Consider the following 15,230-nt stretch of genomic DNA (forward strand, 5'->3'; position numbering starts at 1 on the left):
TCCCTGAAGTTTTTGACAATCATAAAAGCCTCTCCTCTGTAATTTCACTTTAACATAAACCACCCCTGAACTTTTAAGAAATTCGATAAAAGTCTCCCTTCCATCATTGACACAGACATAAAACTATTAAAATTACAAAATTGTCATTGATTAGATCGTCAAAGCGTCATTAAAATATTTCAAAATACCAGAATCGCCCCTATTTGTCCAATAGGATCCTCTATGTGTTTAAGTCTTTGTATGTGGCACCATTGTCGTTCATGACCTTCAACCCTTTACCCTTCTGCAATTGCTCTAGTATTTTTCTTCTTGTAGTCTTCCTTCTTCTCTTCTTTATTGCCTTTCTTCTGGTTTCTTGTCTTCCTTCTTGGGTATGGGGGAGACGAGTTCCACCTTCTTCTTCGTCTTCCACTCTATTCGCTCTCGAATTTTCGATGGGTCTATTTTCCCTACCATAGTTAGCTTATTGTTGCCACTGTCTCCTTTGACGTCTTTGATACCTTTATCCACCACACAACGCAACAGCAAAATGAAAAGATGATTAAAATTTAAAGGCAAGAAAATGAAGAGATGTAAACCAAGTTAAGTGAAGTAGGAAACTAGAGTTGAGTATTATATACACCAAGAAGTCGAAGCAACGGTGAAATCTAAATACAGAGACATTTTTATAAGAAAAGGGGAAATCAAAACAAATAACTCCCATGTGTAAAACCAAAACTACTTCCCAAAATATTTTGTTAGTAAATCAGTAGAGATGGGAGCAATGATCCCAATCTCAAAGCAAATCTTCTTTAAAGCTAGCACTATTTTTTGAGCATCGGAACATATGCAAATTTCTTCATAATTCCAATTTTGGAGCTCCATTATAGCCTGCATAATCACAAACAATTCAGCTTGGCCAATAAAGGTGGGTTGAGAAGTTCGGTCTCCAATAATCTTTAAGCAGGTTAAATTTCTAGATAGCATAATAATACCAAAACTGAATAAGGAGTCAGAAATTTTCCCTGCATCAGTGAATATAATCAGTTCAGTAGCATTAGACATGGATAGTTGCATTCTACGACCCTCAAAGAAAATATTAGCTGTGAAAGAATGGTAGGATCCATTGTATGGATGCCAAAAAGGTTGCGGAATGGGTGGGCGAATTTTAAAAAATTTCCTTTCTTCCAACTGGGAATCGCATTCCCTTATTTTAGAATCAAATATTCAAGGATCTACTCGAACCAAACCAGACCAGATCTGAACCAAAGATTAGGGGAAGGGTTATACCTGATATGGAGAATCAAAATCTCCCAACGTCGATATTCACGCCCAAAGAAAGATCCAAGATCTGCTCCCGCTGAAGATGACACAACGATGGTGGGGCAGAAACAACAGTGTACGTCTCACGTACCGAACTCTTCCCAAGAACTCGTTGGAGGCTTAGAGCACCAAACCAAATCAGCCTTTCAACAAAGACTGATATCAAGAACAGATTTCTTGATTTTCCCTTCAATGGAGTTCGAACTATGCATCAAGGTGGCGGTGGCTAGAGGAGATCCCTAAGGCTGAAAGAGGCGTGAATGCAGTTTTCAGCTTAGGGAGGTGAGATCCTATCTCAGATTGCAGAGAGTGTAACTGCAAAACCCTAGGTCGAATTCTTGTAATTCTCTGTTAGGGTTTCCTCTTTTCTTAGTGATTAAGAAACCTCCTAATCCCATTAAGAGTTATCCCAATCCAAATCTGTATTTGGATAGGGGATAATCTTAATCCAATCTGCAGATTAGATCAGCCCATTCCTGATCTCATCAGGAGGTTAATCCTATCTGCAGATTCGCCCCCTTAAGTGGGTGATCATATCAGCTCAGTTCGAAATGAGCTTTTAGGCCCAATAAGTAATTAGTGCTCAATAAGTTTCCAAACTACTGCCCAGTTGGGCTTCTTTGTATGGCGTGGGACCCAAGCATTGATCTCCACATCAGCCACATGGGTTCGGCCCAGCCTTTGTTACAAGGCCTAATCGAATTCACTAGAAAGTCTAGTGAACCCCTGGGCCAAGCCATCTTATAAAAACCCAAGGACTGTGGGCAGATGCAAGATTAGCCCATCAGGTATTATCCTAAATGACCTTACACTTAACCTCTCAGCCCATAATGATCAAGCACTGCCTGACAAGAGAGGACCTCTCCCTCGGCTGAAGGAACAGTGCTGCATTCTGCTCACATGGATCCCAGGATTTAAAACCATTTGCAAACACTTTGAAACCATACATATCTATATATCATAGATATAAATTTTGCAAAACAAAATTCCAACGATTGAAATCAACTGCCGGCAGTTTGGTTTACATCAGAGAGATGCATCCTCGATCATTACCTTTGTCCGACAAAGGGGCTGATCCTGTCACTATGATCATCTACTTAGATGAATTCTCAGGCTGTCCCAATATACCCAAGTTTTGACCCTCGCTAAGGATCTCACTGATTGGCATATCAAAGATAGCCCAATCTGACATCTAGTGCAGTATCATAATCGAGTCTAGGGGTCAGGTGTAATTTTCTAATTTTGCCCATCAATCTCCAAGGTCCCGGGCAATACTAGAAATTTGATCCGGTTCAAGGATTCAAGTAATCCTACACTACATGTGCCTTGGGTCTCACCCTGGCGACTGAGACAAGCCACCCAACACTTGGCAGCACACCAGTGTTAGCCTTGGCAGGATAAATCTCCCCAGACTTATCCAATGGCTGTGAATGTTCTAAACTAACACGAGTCTCATTAAGTGTCCAGTTTAAGGGTCTTACACAAAAGTATACCACACAACATGAATCAAACATGTACTTTATTTATTTACACTAAATGTCAAAAGTACATCAAAACTTATTGGAGCTAAGGGCATACAAAACTGTCTAACAAGCTGATGTAGGTCCATGCCATATATCCATAGATTGTTGAAACGTTTGATTGATAATAACAGTAATTTTTTGTGGTAAAAGTTACCTATTTCTGAAGCATTTCTCATTTCGAGCATGCCATATATAATAACAAGCAATAGCTATCCACCCTAAGATTCTCATAAATAGTTGATTATCAGAAATTTGATTATATAAATTGTTTATTCATGAAATCCAGGATCCTTGAAAAATGTTATGCAAACGTAAGTTCCAAGGATTTCCAAGCAGAATCATCTAAGAAAATTAATAATGGACAAAGAGATGAGTTAGAGATTCCTCTTCCCCATTACAAAGAACACAGAACTTATCTGAAATTTCCATAGAGTATATCCTTTACTAGAATAAACTCATTAATCACTCTCCAAAAAAATAATTGATAACGCAAGGGAATAGTAAGTTTCTAGATTTTAGATAAACAAAACATAAGATCAGAGAAAATATTTGGAAGGGGAGTTAATTGTTTCTTTTGGTGTCCCTCCTTTATTGTATATTTTCTAGATTTATGACTTGTCCAAATGTTAGCACCCAATTTTTGCTCGGTCCCTTCACCCTACCTCTTTGTACCCCCCTCTTAGACACCAAAAACTTAGAAACACAACCAGATCAATTTGAAACTTTCCAAAACCCGAAAATACCCTCCTTTGACACAACCCATAGGACAAGCAAGAACCTTGATCAGACATCATCCCTAGACTTGGAAAACTACAACTAAGTTACACATCAATTTTCATGACTAAACTCCAAAGATCCACTGTTCGTCATGCCCCGATCTATGCGATATTCAAACTCCAACTCCTCAAAATCAAATCCAACATATCCATCACCTCAATTTATGAAACAATCAACTAAGTGAATCCCAACACAAATTTATGACAACCAACTACAAAAACATCAAGATCACATTCTGATGGCCCTGAATGATTACCAAGGTTGACCATATCTTTATCATATTGGAACCATCCACTTAACTCCTCACCCTAATCCATGACTACCTACCAAATTGTAGCTCAAAATTCACTTGTTTGACCTAAAATCAAGCCTTGATTCTGTATTGGTGAATCTTATTGATAAAAAATTCACCTGTCACAAATCTCCTTCATCCAAGCCTTATTTGACCAATCAAACCTTACCACAGTATTCAAAGACCCAAAAAACCCACATCGTCAAATTTTATAACCAAATACCCACATTTGATCATCAAAAAAGTAAGATTCCATTTCAGGCCCTCTCCTTGATTGGAAAACCATAAGCTAAGACCATGATCTAAATTAAATCTATTAATCCAGACTTCTAATCAAAGATCCATAGTTTCCATTAGATTCAGGACGTCCAGAAGTGCCAACCCACCAAATCTCATACCAAAATTCTTCTGTTTGACCATTCATCAAATAAAGATTCTATTTCAACAAATCTCATTGATCTGAACTTGTCAGCCTTAGATCTCAATCATCTCGAGCCTATTTGATCAATCAGACATCACCACTTTGTTTAGATACCCAAAAAACTCTAGCATGTCAAATTTTACATCCTAATTCACCCATTTGACCATTAAATTATAAAGATGTTATTTCGACGCACTAGATTAAATTGCCACATCATCTATCCCAACCTGAAGCCTCAAAAGGGTGATGGCTGATGTCAAACCCATTCTTGACCCATTAGAACACTTGGACCAGTGGACTTGATTCTAATAGGCTTAAAAATCTCAAAATACCAAACAAACCCCTAATTGAAACCAAGAAAAGACAAAATAACATTTTAAAGTTCACAAATTTATGTTTTTTGCTACTGTCAGCCCCAAATACGGGGCTGCAATGTCTGGCACGCCCCAAGCCTTCATTGGATGCACGAAATCCATGAGAAACCACCCCCAAAGTGGAGAAAATATTTCACCAAACAGGAAAGCTTGAGTGGACACCTATTTCTTTGAAGAATCTTTACCTATTTTTGTGAAAAACCTCTATTGAATCCCAGGCAATGTAGATGGACAAGTTTTAGACTTGACCCCCCTCCCATTCTCTATAAATACTAACATAATTTGAACTCAAAAGGGGGGACTAAAGGGAGGAAACCTAAGAGAGGTCCCTAGAGAAAGAAAAAGTGAGAGAAGGCATTCTTTCCCAACTTCTGTGAGACACCCATCTTGCATGAAATCCCGAAATCTCTAAAAACAAGCTCAAGCCTCATCCCTTATTTTCTAACTTAACAACAGAATCACTCAGCCCAGCTGCCTTGCTCAAGTTTCATTTGAAGTCCTTTGAGCTGTTGGAAAACTCCCGTCAAGGTACATACAAAAGGTGAGTCATTTTAGTTTTAGTTTTTCTAGGTCGCTTGAGGTTTTGAAATGTTGGAGAGCCATTGTTTTCAATTTCTTCTTGACTGAGAATAGAGGCAAAGAGGCGGAGGCCTTAGGGAAAACAGTACCTAAGACCCAATAACATCACCTCAAAATTGGTCTTAGGAGAAGTTGAAAGCATGTTCTTCCAGATTTAAAAAATTCCTGCAACCATTTTTGTCTTTCTCTAAAAGAAACTAAGCCTGAACAACTCCCGTATTGGGCTGCTATAGCAGATTGGAGAGAGGGGTGCCTAACACCTTTCCTCTCCCAATCTTTTGGACCCAAAATCTCTCGGTTCAGTGCCTTTCCCATGGAGTACGGAGTCATTATCAAAGACTTAAATCGAGTTTTTAATTTGAAAATGAGGGCCCATTTCCTCTAAAAAATGGATGGCGACTCCATCTCTTTGAGCCAGACATGACCTTCCCGAAACTCACAGCTGGTGACTCCATTGGGAACTTTTTTAAGGACCTTTTTTGGGAGACATTTTGGCTTAATTCACATTCAGTTGTTGTGTGTTGTAAGGCCTAGACTGAAATTTGTTGGTTGGCGATTGAAAATTGCACTTCAAGAAGGTTGGGCGCGATAAACTTTTCTAGCACAATCACCCGAAGCCATTCCCATGCCAAGATCAAAGCCTAAAACTTGACCCAGAATTATACCTTTGTCGAAATCACAACTAGAGTCCCACCAGATGTGATTCAAACCAATAAAATCAGTAGAATGTTTCAGAATAAAGCAAAAGAAATCAGAGAATAAGAAGGAGACAATAAGAAAGAGGAGGAAGATTGGAGAAGAAAGGAGAAAGAAAGGAGGAGTTCAAATATCTCCTCTTTCCCCTACTCTAATCTTTTATTAAACTTGCTTAAGTTATATAAATTACAAGGAGGCCCTTAAGTAGGCGTCCACATCAGCACTAAACTTATAAAACATAAATAAGAGCTAAAAGCCCATAAAGAAAAGGCCCAATAAGAAAACATAACATTAAAGAACTAATAAGAAAGACACTAATGGGCTAGGGCCCATTGGGCTCAATCTCTCTACACTCCCCCTCAAGTTGAGCATAGATATCCATCATGCCCAGCTTGCTTATATAATGAACTAACTTTCCTTTAGGAACACCTTTTGTCAAAACATCAGCCAACTATTCTTTAGAAACAACAAATGGTAAATAGACTTCTCCTAAGGCACCTCCTATCATCAATACATTTGGCCTAGTCAACATTAGTGTATGCTTCCAACTTCATGTGCCCATGCTTAGTAAACAAGATACCGTTTCCTAGAGTCCCTTTTAGATAGCATAGAACTCTCTTAGCAGCTGCTAAATGTGTATCTCTGGGAGAATGCATAAACTAGTTGATTACACTAATTATATAGGAAATATCTAGCTGAGTCATGCAAAGGTAAAGTAACTTTCCAACCAGTCTCTAGAACACCCCCTTATCAGGCAACAGTTGACCTTCAGTCGTTGACAACTTATGATTTAGGTTAATAGGAGTAGAAGCAGGTCGAGCCCCCAGTTTCCCAATCTCTGCAAGGAGATCAAGAACATACTTCCATTGAGAAATGAAGATACCATCCTTAGATCTAGCAACTTCAATTCCCAAGAAATATTTGAGTTCTCCTAAGTCTTTAATTTCAAACTCAGTGTTAAGAAAACTATTGAGATGAACAACTTCCTGAGTATCATTTCCTATAACCACAATATCATCAACATAGACAATCAGGAGGGTCACTAAGGAATCTCTCCTCTTGACAAACAAAGTATGATCCGACTGAGTCTGTTTGTACCCAAAAGCAACAAGAGCAGCCTGAAAATCTGTTAAACCAGGCTCTAGGAGACTTCTTAAGGCCATAAAGAGACTTCTTCAATTTATAGACATTTCCTTGCATTTCCTTCTCATACACCCTTGGAGGTAAAGACATATAGACCTCTTCATTTAGGTCCCCATTCAAAAAGGCATTCTTTACATCAAACTGATGAAGAGGCCAATCAAAAGCAGTAGCTAAAGATAGAAAAATTCGAACTAAAGTGATCTTGGCTACTGGGGCAAAAATTTCTAAGTAGTCAATACCATACATCCGAGTATATCATTTAGCAACCAAATGGGCCTTATATCTCTCAACAGTACCATCAGAATGATACTTAATAGTGAACACCCACTTACAGCCAACCAGTTCCTTTCCCTCAGGCAAATCCACAATTTCTCAAGTATTGTTCTTATGCAAAGCATCTAGTTCAGTCATCATAGCATCTCTCCATTCTGGTTTAGACAAGGCATCTGAGACAGACCAGGGAGTTACATGTGTGGAAACAGAGGCAAGGAAGGAATAGTAGGAAGGGAAAAGGAGGCTATAGGACAGGTGTTTGGAAATACAATGAGCTGTGCATTTTCATTTGCCTTTGTGAAGGGCAATAGGGAGATCAAGGTCAGGGAAGGTATTCGAAGTGGTAGAAGAGGGCTAACCTGTTATCTTAGTAGTGATGGGAGGAGCAAGAGGCACATCTGAAGGCATGGAAACAACTTACATGTCTCTAAGTCTTTGTCTTTGGTACCACCTCTAGGTAATAGGATGGGAAAGAAAAGAAGGGGGATGAGTAGGAGGAGGAGGAGGAGCAGGGATAGATGACTCAACTGGAGGAGACTCTATAGAAGATTCAATGGGAATTGGAAGAGGAACAGATGGTGAAAATGCAAACAATTCATCTGAATGCTCCCCCTCAAGAGAAGTACCAAAGAAAGGGACTGACTCTACAAATGTGATATCTCTACAAACAAAGCAAGTCCCACGAACTAGGTCAAAACAGCAGTACCCCTTCTGTGTGGAGGCATATCCCAAAAAGACACACTTGTGTGCTTTAGGCTCAAACTTATGTTTTTGATGACTATGAACATGGACATAGCAAGTGCACCCTGAGAGGAAGAGAAAACAGATCCTCATTTGAAAAAAAAAACAAGCTAAAGGGAGTTTTAAACCCTAGAACTCGAGAAAGCAATCAGTTTATCAAGTATATAGCTGTAAGAACAGCATCACCCCAAAATTTAAAAGGAACATGGGAAGAAAAAAGAAGGCTCCTCGCAACCTCAACCACATGTTTGTTTTCCTTTCCGCTATTCCATTTTGTTGAGGAGTGTAGGAACAAGAACTCTGATGAATAACTCCAAAGGTATCAAAGTAGGAGGAGAGACTCTTCTCAAAATATTCCTTTGCATTATCAGATCGGAATATTTTGATCCGAGTGTTAAACTGGGTAAGTATAAGTTCATGAAACTTTTGTACAATATTTGGTACTTCATCTTGAGACTTCATTTTGTTGTACCTATCGCCTGCTTTCTTCACTGCTCACCATAGAGTATGCCTATACAAGTGACACATCATCCTTGGCCAAGATATTCTGCTTTGTAATATCAAATTTAAGATTGAGTCCTATAAGGAACTCAAACACCCTATTTCTTTTTCACAAATTTCTTGAAAGTTTTGGCATCTTTGGTGCTTTCCCATACAAATGCTTCCATAACATCCAACTCCTGCCATAGTGACTTCAACATCGAATAATAGACAACCACACTCTACTTCCCTATCAACGTGGAATACTAAAGCCAGGCTTCTTCTTTCAGGGTGGTAGGAAACGCTATGCACATGCTATTTTCATTTGCTCCGTGGAGGAGCATGAGGGCTTGAAAGTTGTTCACATGCTCCACCAAGTTTGTCTTTCCCTTGTAGTATTCCAAAGTTGGGGCTCGGAAGTTCTTCAGACGTGACGCTTTAAGGATCTCTGGTGCAAGCGGAGTTTCCCGTGTCAAACTAGGTGGTTCTAAGAGGGAGACCATTTTGCTAGTCGCTGCACTGCTCTCTCCATTATTGGACCTCGCTGCTCGCACGGGTGAGCTGTACTTTCCTTCCTACATAGTGTGTGCTCTTCTTGCTCTTCTTCCTGGTGCATTCGGTGGAGTTGGCAACGTCGGTCTTGGCAGAAGCCTCAACTCAGTTCTCTGTGGGGGCCTGCTCATTCTGGGCTGCTATGTCTGCTCTATCTGGGACTTGTATCTGACTGCACACCCGTAGGCGAGGTGGGTCTTCATGATTCAAATTATTGTTCTAAGGTGGGAGCTGCTGGCTGCTCCTCGGAACCTCCTGGTTATTGTTTGGGACCTACTGACCATTGAATGGAATTCGTTGGCTGTTGACTGTTGTGAGGTCAGTTGTTGCATGGTATCTGCTGACCATCGCATGACATCGGCTGATCTGGTGCTATAGGGTGTTGTTGTTGTTGATACTATTGCTGCTAGGGTTGGAATTGCTGCTGCTGTTGCTGAAATTGTTGTTGCTACTGCGGATAGAATTGCTATTGTTGATGCCCAACAATGAAGATGAACCTGTTCTCCCATGATCGCATTTGCTCAATTATGGTGTGCACACTACACTAAATCATTGAACTGTTGTACATCGACTACTGCAGGAGGTGCGGTAGGGTCAACTGAGGCACATTAATGTTTCCTTGTGCTTCTGTTGGTGGTAATGGGGATATCTATTTGGCCAATCGTAACAGTTGGAACCTGGCCATTGACATTGTTGGCAGAAGGGTTGTCGGAAGATGCCATTGAAGGAATTCTTTGAGAAGAATAAGAGAAGTAAAGAAATGAATGAAGGGAACACTAGCTTTTCGCTATGTTTCCCATATATGGTGCCAATTGATGATGCACTATCTACTCGCTCCCTTGTGTCAATAACTGGGCCCAAACCAAGTTCTAATCTAGCAATGCCGAGCAGTATTGTTGAGCTAGAAACTGTAAGTCCGAGCTAAGAAAGGCTATAAAGAGAGAAGAGTTAGAGTGCCTGGGTAAGTTTTACCCAGGGAGACACTCTGATGCTTAAGTTAGTAAGGAGATTTAGCGAGAATCTTTTAGTGAGTTCAAGAGCTTTAGTGTGCATACCTTTTAGAATGATCTTGGGGTCCTTTTATAGCTATTTGAGGTTTAGTTTCCATCAGGCAACATCTCTGAGTCTTCTATGGAGTTGTTTCCGAAGATTGGGGTATGCTGGTCAGTCAGTTGCTAGATCCGCACGATGGTTATAGGTCACCCGTGAGTCTTATGGGTTACAGTTCGGAAAGTTGTTCCCATAGTTGCGGTAACAGTGCTCGTGCGGGCATGACGTGTGGGGCGGTTTTGAACGAGCTAGTGTTGTCGACTGCCGAGCTTGCCCCAACTCGGCAGCGTACCTAGTGTTGATTGCCACGTGTTGGTTTGTCGAGCTATCTTGCTGTGCTAGACGCTGTGATGCCAGTAGCGTCCATGTGTTGGTAGTTGTGTGGGGTGACCAAAATGCACCTCATCGTTATGTGTATATGATTTTATACATGTGTTATACCTTTTGAGAAAATTTTATTGGTAGGGATACAGTTGTACTTGTTCTTTTGCAAAATAGATTAGAGAGGGAAAATCAAGAAAAAAAGAACCTCTTCGATTAAAACCTCAATCCTTTCACTTAAAGAGTTTTTGTCTCACCGTCTCAGGCTCCCAACCTCAGCCTCTCACTCTCAAAGTTTCAAGCCTTGAGTGCTTACTCTCAATTTTTAACGGAGATACATACGGCGATCACCGGTCGATGGTCTCAACTCTCACTTCTCAATGCTTTCACAGCCAATGTCCAATGGCCAAAAGTTTTCATTCTACTTTTCTGTGGTTGAGTTTGGCTCATATCAACTTCTCTGTAAAATGGTTTTTGATTTGGGATTCTTCTTTGTCCTTTCTACACTTAGGACTTGGAAGTACTAATCCATATTGACAAGGACCACTACGACATTGCCCCCATTAAGGGTGAATAAATCAAGGCCTCACTTTCAAAGGTAATGCCCAAATCAAAGCATCACATTTACAAGACAACTACAACACTGGCACGCTTCCACCAAAGTGCAAATAAATACCCGATAAGGGGTAATTTGGTCCTCCCAATCGTATAACACATGGCTCCTGGATGACACCTTAGCACCAAGTCAGTGAACTAGTTTAGTAAAATTAGCTCGGAGCATCTCACCTAGGCCAACCTCTACCTTGGTGAGACCGAACTAGCTAACCCCGTAAGATTACGGCGAGTTGTCCTAGGAGTCGGTCGAACTATAAGGACTTAAGGCGACCTGCTAAGGAGAGCTCTCTAACCACCTCCTACAGTTCCACCTCGGCAAGGCCAAGCTTGCAGACCTATAAGATTACAACAACCTGTTCTAGGAGTTTTCCGAGCTGAGAGGACCTAAGGTGACCTGTGAGGAAGAGCTTGCTAACCGTCCCAAGAAGTTCACTACCAAAGGCACCGATAGCGCGACTGTTAGAACGGCTCACCATGTCGCGCGCCTCGACTTTACTTAGACAGATCGTAACCCCTGCGAGGATCTCGCAACTGACACATTAACATGCCAAAAAAGAAGGAAACGACTCCCCAAAGAGCTCAAGACCGTTACCCTGGTCACCTGAGTTCAGGGACCTATATAAGGCACCCAGATTCACCCAGAAAGGTACGCGCACTAAACTTCTAGAGCTCTCTCACTCTTTCAGTGATCTTCTTGAATACCTACTAACTTAAGCATCGGAGTGCCCTCCCGGGTAAAATACACCCGGGCACTCTCATCTTCCATTACTTGCAGCTCACATCAGCTCGGACACTCAAACATTAGCTCGGCCAGCCAAGATGACATCCAATCAGAATTCGCATCATAGTACATGAGGGAGCATCCATATTGCGTGACATCAATTGGCACCGTATGTGGGATCACACTATAAAAGTTAAGTTCTCTATTACTGTTTTTTGAAAATTAAGAAATGGCCTCCTTAAGCAACCAGCTTGCCAGTAACAGCAACAACAACAACAGTTATAATGGCCGAATCCCCACTGTTACTATTGGACAGATTGACGTTCTTCTACACTCTGTTACCATACCAAAGAATATTAATGCACCTCCTCCTGCAGTCGAGCCCACAGTGGCTCTTGTAGCAGTAGACGTGCACCAGTTCTATGATCTGGCATGTGTGTAGGGAATGAGTGAGCAACTCAAATCTTGGGAAAACAAATTCACCTCTGTAGCAGGACAGCAACAACCACAACAACAACAGCAACAGCAACACCAACACCAGTAGGTGTCCTCTTGAGCAGTCCTCTTGAGCAAGCACTCAAAAGCCCCAAAACTAGGGTTTCACCGTACCTGACCTCTGGGGAGAAAGAGAGAAGAGGTAGCTGTTCAAACCAAAGCTATCCAAACCACTTCCAATTGCAGCGTTACACCCAAATAGCCTTAAGCACCACACCCAAACAGTCTCTTCCACCCATGACTGGAAATTCTCTAGTCGGCTAGGGTTTTGGGAAAAAAATTGCAGTCCCACTTTCTTGGCAATCTTCGACTAGCTTCTAACTCTCCAAACCCTTTTACCAACTAGGCAAACAAGATCTCTGAATAATCAGCAATTTATCTCTCCATACACCTTTCAATAAGAAAAAAGGTGTATGGAAAGAAAAAAGGAAAAAAAGGAAAAACGGAAGAGAGACCTACTCTAATACCAAGATGTGATTCAAAGCAATAAAATCAGTAGAATATTTCATAATAAAGCAAAAGAAATCAGAGAAGAAGAAGGAGACATCAAAAAGGAGGAGGAAGATTGGAGAAGAAAGGAGAAAGAAAGGAGGAGTTCGAATATCTCCTCTTTCCCCTACACTAATCTTTTATTAAACTTACTTAAGTTACATAAATTACATGGAGGCCCTTAAGTAGGCATCCACATCAGCACTAAACTTATAAGAGCTAAAAGCCTATAAAGAAAAGGCCTAATAAGAAAACATAACATGAAAGAACTAATAAGAAAACACTAATGGGCTAGGCCCATTCGGCCCAGTTCTCTACACCACCCAAAACACTTCTTCAAATTCATGCCTCATTTCATCTCTGTTGTAGCCTAAATGTCCAAAACCACACCTTTCCTTAGTTTCATTGTAGTTCAGAAATCCAAAAAGCATCTTCTCAAAAGTTCATTGCAACCTTGAAGTTCATCGCAACCTAGAAGTTCATCGCAACCCAGAAGCTCATCGCAACCCAAAAGTTCATCGCAACCCAGAAGCTCATCGCAACCCATAAGCTCATCGCAACCCAGAAGCTTTTTGCAACCCAAAAGTTCATCACAACCCAGAAGCTCATCACAACCCAGAAGTTCATCGCAACCCAGAAGCTTATCGCAACCTAGAAGTTCATTACAATCCAAAAGATCATTGCAACCTAGAAGCTCATCACAACCTAGAAGTTCATCGCAACCCCAGAAGCCCATCGCAACATTGAAGTTCATCGCAATCTAGAAGCTCATCACAACATAGAAGTTTATCGCATCCCAGAAGCTCATCACAAAACCCAATCGCATCACAACCTAGAATTTCATCGCAACTCAACCCAATCTTATCGCAACCCAGGAGCCTAAAATTGCAAATCAGTTCAATCTCATTGCAAATTAGAACCTGCTCATCGCACCTTAGAACTTTCTCATCGCACCTTGGAACCCACCTATTGCATCGTATTTCAGTCTTATCACACCTAAATCGCACCCATCTATCCTTCCTATGCCCTGTCATCACATCGCACCCTTTGTTGTACTGCACTAAACGTCTACCGCGACTAGTCTTCAATATAGTAGAAAAAAATTATAGTTTTCGCATGGCAAGCCCTACCTTGTTTTTTTCCTTTTTTTGTTTTTTTCTTCCCCTCCCTTTATTTTCTTTTCAGAATCTCTCAAAATTTATGGTTTTCTCTTTCTCTATAACTGAATATGATTAGCCTTATTTTTGGGTAGGAATAAATTGTATTTGTTGTTAGACAGTGTATGCCCTTAGCTCCAATCAGATTGATGTACTTATTGTCATTTTTGTAAATGAATAAAGTGCATAATTGATTCATGTTATTATGGTGTATTTCTATATAATACCCTTAAGCTAGACACTTATGAGACTCGTGTTAATTTAGAATCTTCACAACCGTTGAATAGATCTAGGGAGATTTATCCTGCCAAGGCTGACATTGATGTGCTGCCAAGTTAGTTGGGGTGGCTTGTTTCAGCTGCCAAAGTGAGACCTGAGGTACATGCAGTGTAGGTTTTCTTCAAACCTTGAACCGGACCAAATTCCAGTATTTCCCTGGACCTTGGAGATAGATGGGCAAAACTAGAATGTTACACCAGACCCCTAGACTTGATTATGGTATTGCACTAGGTGTCGGATTGGGTTATTTTCGATATGCCAATTAGTGAGATTCTTAGAGGGGGTCAAAACCTGGGTATGTTGGGACAGTCCGAGAATTCACCTGAGTGGGTGATCATAGTGACAGGATCAGCCCCTTTGTTGGACAAAGTGAATGATCAGGGAATGCACTCTCTCTGATGGAAACCTAAACTGCCGGTAGTTGATTTTATATGTATTTGAAATTTGTTTTGAAAAAAATATTTATATAGAGATATACTTAGATGTTATGGTTACAAATTGTTTGCAAAAGGTTTTAATTCCCAGAATCCATGTAAGTAGAGAGTGCATCACTATACCTTGTAGCTGAAGGAGAGGTCCTCTCTTGTCGGGCAGTGTATGATCGTTAAGGGCTGAGATGTTAAGTGTAAGACCATTGAGGGTAATACATGATAGGCTAATCTTACATTTGTCCATAGTCCTTGGGCCTTCATAAGGTGGCTGGATCTAAGGACCATTTAGTATAAATGTTGGGTCCATTAAGAGCCCATGGTGATGGACTCAGGGGTTCACTGTGTCCTATAGTGAATTCGGCCAGGCCTTGTAACAGAGGCTGGGCTGAACCCGTGTGGCTGATGTGTAGATCAATGATAGGGTCCCACGCCATACAAAGAGAGCCAAGTTAGCAAGCATATTAAATGGTAAGTGAGCTATGTGACTTAATGGGCCTAAATCCCATTTCGAACTGGACT

This window comes from Nelumbo nucifera, chromosome 8 (assembly GCF_055504915.1).
Source record: "Nelumbo nucifera cultivar China Antique chromosome 8, China Antique-T2T, whole genome shotgun sequence".
Classification (NCBI taxonomy): domain Eukaryota; kingdom Viridiplantae; phylum Streptophyta; class Magnoliopsida; order Proteales; family Nelumbonaceae; genus Nelumbo; species Nelumbo nucifera.